Here is an 8,861-nt window from a genome sequence, read left to right as displayed (position 1 = left end):
AGTGGGAAGATAGGAGCAGATTGCAGCGAAGAATCAGAAGAAAAATAGATCAGTTTCCAGAAGGGGGGTGAGCGCCCGCTAAACTCTGCTGAGCGACCGCTCAGGAAGCTGAGCGCCCACTCAGGAATGGTGAGCGGCCGCACAGGGTCAGATTTTCAGAATTATTATTTTAGACTCCTATTTCTTTTTGACTTCCAACTTCTAAGTTAGCCGGGCTTTATGGGACTCCTATATAAGTAGATTTCAGAGATGTTTCACAAAGGTTGGATCGTAGTATTAATCGAAGAGCGAGGAGATAAGGAAGAAGACCGTTTTAGCACACTGCAACGAAGAGGAAGCATATTTGCTTGTGATTCTTTGTTTCGTTGTAATGTTGGATGCTAGTTTTCTTTACTTTGAACCTATTTACTCTTGTGACGTACTCTGGGTTAATATAAGTAGTTTTAGTTATTATTCTCGTGTGTTATTATCATGTTTTCATATGAACCCATGATGACGATGAGTGCTATCATTTGCTAATCGTGATCATGGGGTCATAATGGATTTACTATGGAATTCTTTAGTTAGTTGCTTAATACCTTAGTGTGTGATGATTGTATGATATATAGTGTTGGTTGTGCGTATTAGTCTTATGTGCATCGCAAATTTTCCATGCTAGCATAGGTTCATGTACGAGTATGCATGATTAGTGGGTAACTCTAACCGTTTTATTCGCCCTGTGTAATCAAAAAGAATAACTTGTGCTTAAATCGTTATGTTGTCAATTTCTGTAGACATATAGGGACTCAACATAATTGATGCCTATTCAACTTCTATCTTAATTGTGGATGCTTGGTAGAATGGTATTAGTACAATGAAAGTTGGCTTTTATCAGTTTCGTGTTATTCGATTAATATCTTCACTGTTGCATGCTAAGGATAATAACAATAGCTGTTGAAGGAAGTAGTAATGAAGTTGTGATCTCATGAGTGTTTTAATATTGTTAATTCAAGAGTTAATTAAGTTCTTAATTCTAGTAGTTAATTGTAGTTAATAATTAGTTAATCAATTCTAAGTGTTATTGTCTTAACATTGAGAAGTAATCATACATTGGTGAGTGAGTTTAATTGAACATAATTAGTCTGAGTCTCTGTGGGAATGAACTAGAAAGTATTCTATATTACTTGCGAACGCGTATACTTGCGTGTGTTATTAGCACGTGTTTTCGCCCTAACAAGTTTTTGGCGCCGCTGCAGGGGACTCGACGTATTTGTTTAGTTTATGTACTTACCATCATTGGTCATTAGGACTCAGTGATTAAGACGTGTTACTTATTGTTTTCGGTTGTGTTTCAGGTACTTTAGCGAGCGTTTATGCAAACTCGTTCTCGTACTCGCAAGAGGACTTTAGATACGGCTGAGGAGATAGACGAAGTTCTTGATATTCCGAAGAAGATAGATTTTGAAGATTCGGATTCAGGAAGTGAGCTGAAAGAACCCTTAATCATGGGTAATCGTATTGTTCAGGCAGATCCAGCTCTTATGGATTTTTCTCGGCCTAAAATTGATGATATTCAGTCTAGCATCATGCACCCGGCTATTGAAGCCAATAACTTCGAAATCAAGCCAGGAACTATTCAGATAGAGCATAATTCTGTTTCTTTCGGAGGTGCTGCGACTGAAGACCCCAACATGCACATAAGGAATTTTGTCGAGATCTGCAATACTTTCAAATATAATGGTATGACTAATGAGGCTATCAAGCTGAGGCTTTTCCCATTCTCTCTGAGGGATAAAGCTAAGGACTGGTTACATTTTGAACCAGCTGGGTCTATCACTACTTGGCAAGATCTTGCGCAAAAGTTTCTGGTTAAGTTTTATCCAATGGCGAAGACTGTGACTATGGGGAATGCTCTTACTCAGTTTGCGCAGCAACCTTCAGAATCTATGTGCGAAGCTTGGGAGCGCTACAAAGAGATTTTGAGAAAGTGTCCACATCATGGAATGCCTGATTGGATGGTGATCACTGGTTTCTATAATAGTTTGGCGGCCCAATCTCGGCCCATGCTCGATGCAGCAGCTGGAGGTGCCCTGTGGGCCAAAAGCTATATTCAGGCATATAATCTTATTGAGACTATGGATGCAAATGAGCATCAAAACCCAACTGAAAGGATGATACCTGGGAAGGTAGCAGGTATTCTGGAAGTCGATGTAGCTACAGCTATTACAGCGCAGCTCTAAGCGCTGTCTATGAAGGTCGATTCTCTAGCCACCTATGGGGTCAATCAGACAGCTATGGTCTGTGAGCTTTGTGCAGGTTCTCATGCTACGGATCAGTGTTCTCTTGTTAATGAGTCTGTGCAGTATGTGAATAATTATCAGCGACAACAGCAACCTGTGCCAGCTACGTATCATCCTAACAACAGAAATCATCCAAATTTCAGCTGGAGTAATAATCAGAATGCTATTCAGCAACCATATCAGCAAGGCGTAAGTAAACAGTTCAATCCACCTGGATTCCAACAACCACAACATTATGCTCAAAGGCAATCATATCCTCAACAAGGAGGTGCAACTCCACCCTCTAGTGCTGATTTTGAGGAACTTAAGTTGTTGTGCAAAAGTCAGGCGGTTTCTATCAAGACCTTGGAAAATCAAATCGGTCAAATAGCCAATGCAGTGCTTAATCATCAACCTGGCACACTTCCCAGTGACACTGAAGTGCCAGGCAGGAAGGAAGCTAAAGAGCAAGTCAAGGCTATTACCTTAAGGTCTGGAAAAGTTGCTGATGCTGAAAAAGCAAAAGAAGGAGAAGCTGAAGTTGGTGATGAAGAAGCTAAGCAAAAGGAGAAAGCGGCAGAACCAAGGAAGACTACTGTTGAACACACTCTGCCTGAGGGTAATACATGGGAGAAACAACTCTATCCTCCACCACCTTTCCCTAAGAGATTGCAAGAACAAAAGCTGGATAAGCAGTTCGGTAAGTTTCTGGAGGTGTTAAAGAAACTTCACATCAATATACCTTTCGTTGAGGCTCTGGAGCAAATGCCTAGTTATGCGAAATTTATGAAGAGTATTCTTTCAAGGAAGGTGAAACTGGATGACCTTGAGACCGTTGCTCTAACGGAAGAATGCAGTGTTGTGCTACAACAAAAGTTACCTCCAAAGCTTAAAGATCCAGGTAGCTTTACTATTCCTTGAACCATTGGCAAGTTGTCTTTTGACAAGTGCCTTTGTGATTTGGGAGCAAGCATCAATCTGATGCCGTTGTCGATCTTTAAAAAGTTGAATTTGCCTGATCCAAAGCCCACCTACATGTCTCTACAATTGGCTAATCATTCTATTACTTGCCCACGAGGCATAGTGGAAGATGTGCTAGTAAAGGTGGATAATCTCTTCTTTCCTGCAGACTTTGTTATTCTGGATTTCGAGGAAGATAAGAAGATTCCCATAATCTTGGGAAGACCTTTCTTGGCTACAGGCCATACCTTGATAGATGTGCAGAAAGGTGAACTTATAATGCGAGTGCAGGATCAGGGTGTGAAATTCAATGTATTCAAAGCAATGAAATTCCCTACAGAAGATGAGGAGTGCCTAAAAGTGGATTTGATTGATTCTGCGGTTACTTCAGAACTTGATCATATGCTAATGTCTGATGCATTAGAGAAAGCCTTAGTGGGGAATTTTGACAGTGATGATGAGGATGCCAATGAGCAACTATAATATCTAAATGCTTCTCCCTGGAGGCGAAAGCTAGACATGCCATTTGAATCTCTTGGTACTTCTGACCTCAAAAATGCTGAAGGAAAGCTCAAACCATCTATTGAGGAAGCACCTAGCTTAGAGCTTAAACCATTGCCTGAACACTTGAGGTATGCTTTTTTAGGTGATGCATCTACTTTACCTGTTATTATTGCATCTGACCTTTCAGGTAGTGAGGAGGACAAGCTCTTAAGGATCTTGAGAGAATTCAAATCGGCTATCGGATGGACTATAACAGATGTCAAAGGGATCAACCCTTCATACTGCATGCATAAAATTCTGCTAGAAGAGGGTAATAAGCCAACTGTTGAGCAACAATGCAGACTTAATCCTATCATAAAAGAAGTGGTGAAGAAAGAAATTCTGAAACGGCTGGATGCAGGAATCATTTATCCTATTTCTGACAGTTCTTGGGTGAGCCCCATGCAATGTGTACCTAAGAAAGGAGGTATCACTGTGGTAGCAAATGAGAAGAACAAGCTCATCCCCACGAGAACAGTCATATGATGGAGGGTATGCATGGATTACAGAAAGTTGAATAAGGCCACGAGGAAGGATCACTTCCCTCTTCCGTTTATTGATCAGATGCTTGACAGGTTGGCCGGGCATGAGTATTATTGTCTTCTGGATGGCTATTCGGGGTATAATCAGATTTGTATTGCACTAGAGGATCAAGAAAAGACTACCTTCACTTGTCCATTTGGCACATTTGCTTTTCGCAGAGTTTTATTTGGGTTATGTGGCGCACCGACCACTTTTCAGAGATGTATGATGGTTATATTCTCTGACATGATTGGAAATAATGTCGAGGTGTTCATGGACGATTTCTCCGTCTTTGAACATTCGTATGATGAATGTTTAGATAATCTTCGAGCAGTACTCAAAAGGTGTGTAGATACTAATTTGGTGCTCAATTGGGAAACATGTCATTTTATGGTGCGTGAAGGCATTATTCTTGGGCATAAGGTCTCTAGCAAGGGTCTTGAGGTGGACAAAGCCAAGGTGGAAGTCATTGAAAATCTTCCACCACCTATTTCTGTGAAAGGAATCCGTAGTTTTCTTGGTCATGCGGGTTTTTATCGGCGTTTCATCAAGGACTTTTCGAAGATATCTAAGCCGTTGTGCAACTTGCTTGAGAAGGATATGCCTTTCAAATTTGATGATAACTGCTTGACGACATTCGATACTCTCAAGAAGAGTTTGATAACTGCACCAGTTATTACAGCACCTGATTGGACAGAGCCTTTTGAGATGATGTGTGATGTAAGTGATTATGCGGTGGGCGCAGTTCTTGGGCAGCGTAAGAATAATCTCTTTTATGTGGTCTACTATGCTAGCAAGACCTTAAATGGGGCCCAAATGAACTACACCACTACTGAGAAGGAGCTCTTGGCTATAGTTTTTGGTTTCGAAAAATTTCGATCTTATTTGCTTGGGACAAAGGTGACAGTGTTCATTGATCATGCGGCCATTCGCTATTTGGTTTCCAAGAAGGATTCGAAGCCGAGACTCATTCGTTGGGTGCTCTTGCTACAGGAATTTGAGTTAGAGATCAAGGATCAGAAAGGTACTGAGAATCAAGTAGCTGACCATCTCTCTAGATTGGAGAATCCCGAGTCTACTTCACATGATAAGATATTGATCAATGAATCTTTTCCGGATGAGCAGTTGTTCGCAGTTCAGGAGGAAGAGCCATGGTTTGCATATATTGTGAATTATCTTGTCAGTAATATAATGCCTCCTAATTTGACCACAGCTCAAAAGAAGAAGTTTCTGCATGAGGTGAAGTGGTATATATAGGACGAACCGTATTTGTTTAGACAGGGAGCTGACCAGATCATCAGGAGATGTATCCCATTCTGTGAGACGGAGGGGATATTATGAGGCTGCCACTCCACAGTTTATGGTGGATACTATGGTGGTGAGAAGACGACAGCTCGTATTCTGCAAACAGGTTTTTTCTGGCTTACTTTGTTTAAGGATGTTCATCAGTTCGTTTTAAGGTGTGATCGTTGCCAAAGAGTGGGAAATCTTACGAGAAAGGATGATATGCCGTTAAATGTGATGCTTGAAGTCGAGGTCTTTGATGTTTGGGGAATCGATTTCATGGGGCCTTTTGTCTCGTCCTGCAATAATCAGTACATCTTGCTGGCAGTCGATTATGTCTCAAAATGGGTAGAAGTCAAAGCTCTACCGACGAATGATGCAAAGGCAGTGTTGAACTTTCTTCATAAGCAGATTTTCACAAGGTTTGGAACGCCATGAGTAATCATAAGTGATGAAGGGTCGTATTTCTGCAACCGTAAGTTTACTTCTATGATGCAGTGCCACAATGTGAATTATCGTGTTGCTACTGCCTATCATCCGCAAACAAATGGTCAAGCGGAAGTATCTAACAGAGAGATCAAGCGCATTTTAGAGAAGGTTGTTTGTCCGTCAAGGAAGGATTGGTCTTTAAAGCTCGATGAAGCTGTTTGGGCTTATAGAACATCATATAAGACTCCACTTGGAATGTCCCCGTTTCAACTTGTGTATGGTAAGGGATGTCATTTACCTGCGGAGCTTGAGCATAAGGCCTATTGGGCGTTGAAGAAGTTGAACCTGGATCTAGATGCAGCTGGAAAGAAGCGAATGCTTCAGCTTAATGAAGTTGATGAATTTCGACTCCAAGCGTACGAGAACAACAAAATGTAAAAGGAAAAAGTAAAAAGGTGGCACGACAGGAAGCTTTATTCTAAGTTATTTGTGCCGGGGCAGCAAGTTCTTTTATTCAACTCTCGTCTCCGACTTTTTCCTGGGAAGTTGAAATCAAGGTGGTCTGGACCTTTTACTGTCAAAACTGTGTTTCCACATGGAGCGGTGGAGATTTTTGAGAATGATCCGGACCAAGCATTCAAGGTTAATGGTTAGCGTTTGAAGCACTACTATGGGGACACGGCAAACCGGAAAGTGGTTAGTGCCGTTTTATTGTCAACTTGAGTAAGGTACGCTACGTCAAGCTAATAACGAAAAAGAAGCGCTTCTTGGGAGGCAACCCTTGATTTGTTGTTACAGGAATCTTTAGAAGTTAGTAACCTATCCAAAACCACAAAAAAATCAGAAAAACAGGGCAAGGAAAAAAAATTTCCAGAAGACCCCTAAGCGCCCGCTCAGCTCTGCTGAGCGACCGCTCAGGGGCCGACTGGGAGAAATTTTTTTAAGACCAATAAAAATCCAAAAAAAATAAAAAAAAACAAAATGCAGCCCATTACCCACAACCTATTTCCCCATTATCCCATATTTTTAACCCTCAAACCCACTCCTAATCAAATTTACCCTAATCCCTACCCTATATACACATACACCTATTCCATATACTCCCCATACACTTTCAAACCTTAAACTCTCTCCCAAATCCAAAAACACAAATCTTAAACACTTTTACTCAGTTTCGATGGCACCCAAGAGATCAAGGACTATCGATAGCAGCAGCACTGTCCCTACTGCTGATTCTTCGAGGGGTACTGCTGTGAGGCCTCGTTTGAATGATAGGGCTGCTGAGGAGGAGTATACTAGGCTTCTGGGTAAGCCGATTTTGAAGGAGAGGGGGTTCTTACCATCGGGGAGGGATGGTGAGTTGCTGCCTATGATTGCTGAGAAGGCTTGGATTGCTTTCTGTAAGTCTCCTGAAGCAGTTCCGATGAGCGTGGTTCACGAGTTCTATGCGAACGTGAAGGCTGAGAAGAATGGGTATTCTGTTGTTCGGGGGATGACGATGGATTATCACCCTGCGGCGATTCATCGTGTGATTGGGCAGCGACAGAGGAAGCACACGGAGGAGAATTGGAATGAGAAAACTGCTGAGGATTTTGACTTGGACTTGATTTGTGCTACTCTCTGTAGGCCGGGCACAATTTGGACCTTCAAGACTGGAACTAACGAGTATCGCCATTTTTCGGCGATTGCGATGAACAGTTGAGAGAGTGCAGTTGGTATGGGGAATTTTGAATGAGGAGTACTATGTGGACCTTGGTGAGTTCATCTACTAAGGAATTCTGAAGTTTTTGAGGGGAGCTAAGCACATGAACATCCCTTATGCATCCACGGTGACAAAGCTTTGCCGAGCAGTGGGAGTTCAGTGGCCGTCTCATAAGCAGTTGCAGTTGCCGGCCGCTCCTATTGACTCCGGGACTCTGCATGTGATGCAGGAGTGGACCGGTGGTGAGCCCAAGGAGCATGGGCTGGGTTATCGTCTTCCAGGAGGGCGTCCAGCACGAGGAGCTACCATGGCGAGGCCGAGGCGAGATGAGGCTGGTTCTTCTAGAGCTCAGGAGGGTGCTGGGATGGCTGATGCCCAGTATAGGAGGCTGTTGAGGAGGATGGACGCTATGTACGAGACACAGAGCAGGTTTGCTCAGGAGCTCACCCTTGCACTTGGGACTGCTTTTCGAGGCCATGGAGCTGACATCCAGTGGCCAGTTTTTGGTGAGGACTCTGCATATCCGCCTCCTGATACACCACCCTCTGAGGGTGATGATGATGATGATCTCTCTGAGTAGTATACCCTGTGTTCCTTTCTACTACCTTCACTGGGGACAGTGAAGATTTTAAGTTTGGGGGTGGTAGTTAAGGAATATTTTGTGTGTGTGTGTCATATAATTGCATATTCATGATAGTTTAGTTCATATAATTGCATTTTTTTTGCCATATAGTTTTTTTATTATTATTTATAGCTTTATTTATCATGTCATGTAGCTCATGCATATGCCATGATCCCTTTTGTGCTGATTTACCAATTAATTTGTGATGTTGATGCGAGTGTAGTGATAGCGTTAAAGTGATGTTGAGTCGTGTAGGTTGATATGCATGCTAGAAATACTTGTAATTTCACTAAGTCTTAGAGAATGCTTAAGGACTAGATTGTTGTTATGGTTTGATGGTTTTCAAGGTTAATCTATTGATTATGCTTAGAATTTTATAATAGGTTCTTAGTGATAAAAGGCATGAAAAGAAAAAAATGGAGTGAAAAATGGAATTCATTGCTAATTGTGGCTAGGCGTCAAATGGCTAGTAGCCGGCTCGTATTTTTATGCGAGTAGTCTAGGGTTGAGCAAGAGGGAGCGAAACGCACTTGCTCAGAAA

At 42.1% G+C, this 8,861-nt stretch overlaps 1 non-coding gene across 1 annotated transcript; it reads right to left on the bottom strand.

Moving 5' to 3' along the window:
* Positions 1 to 1,877: 1,877 nt before the first annotated feature.
* On the bottom strand, positions 1,878 to 1,984 carry LOC141694220 (small nucleolar RNA R71). The gene has a single exon (XR_012563544.1). It is a non-coding gene; the product is annotated as a small nucleolar RNA R71 (small nucleolar RNA).
* Between the last annotated feature and the right edge of the window lie 6,877 nt (positions 1,985 to 8,861).

The sequence above is a fragment of the Apium graveolens genome, chromosome 10 (assembly GCF_009905375.1).
Source record: "Apium graveolens cultivar Ventura chromosome 10, ASM990537v1, whole genome shotgun sequence".
In the NCBI taxonomy this organism is placed as follows: Eukaryota; Viridiplantae; Streptophyta; class Magnoliopsida; order Apiales; family Apiaceae; genus Apium; species Apium graveolens.
This window is presented reverse-complemented; position numbering and strand designations above follow the sequence as displayed.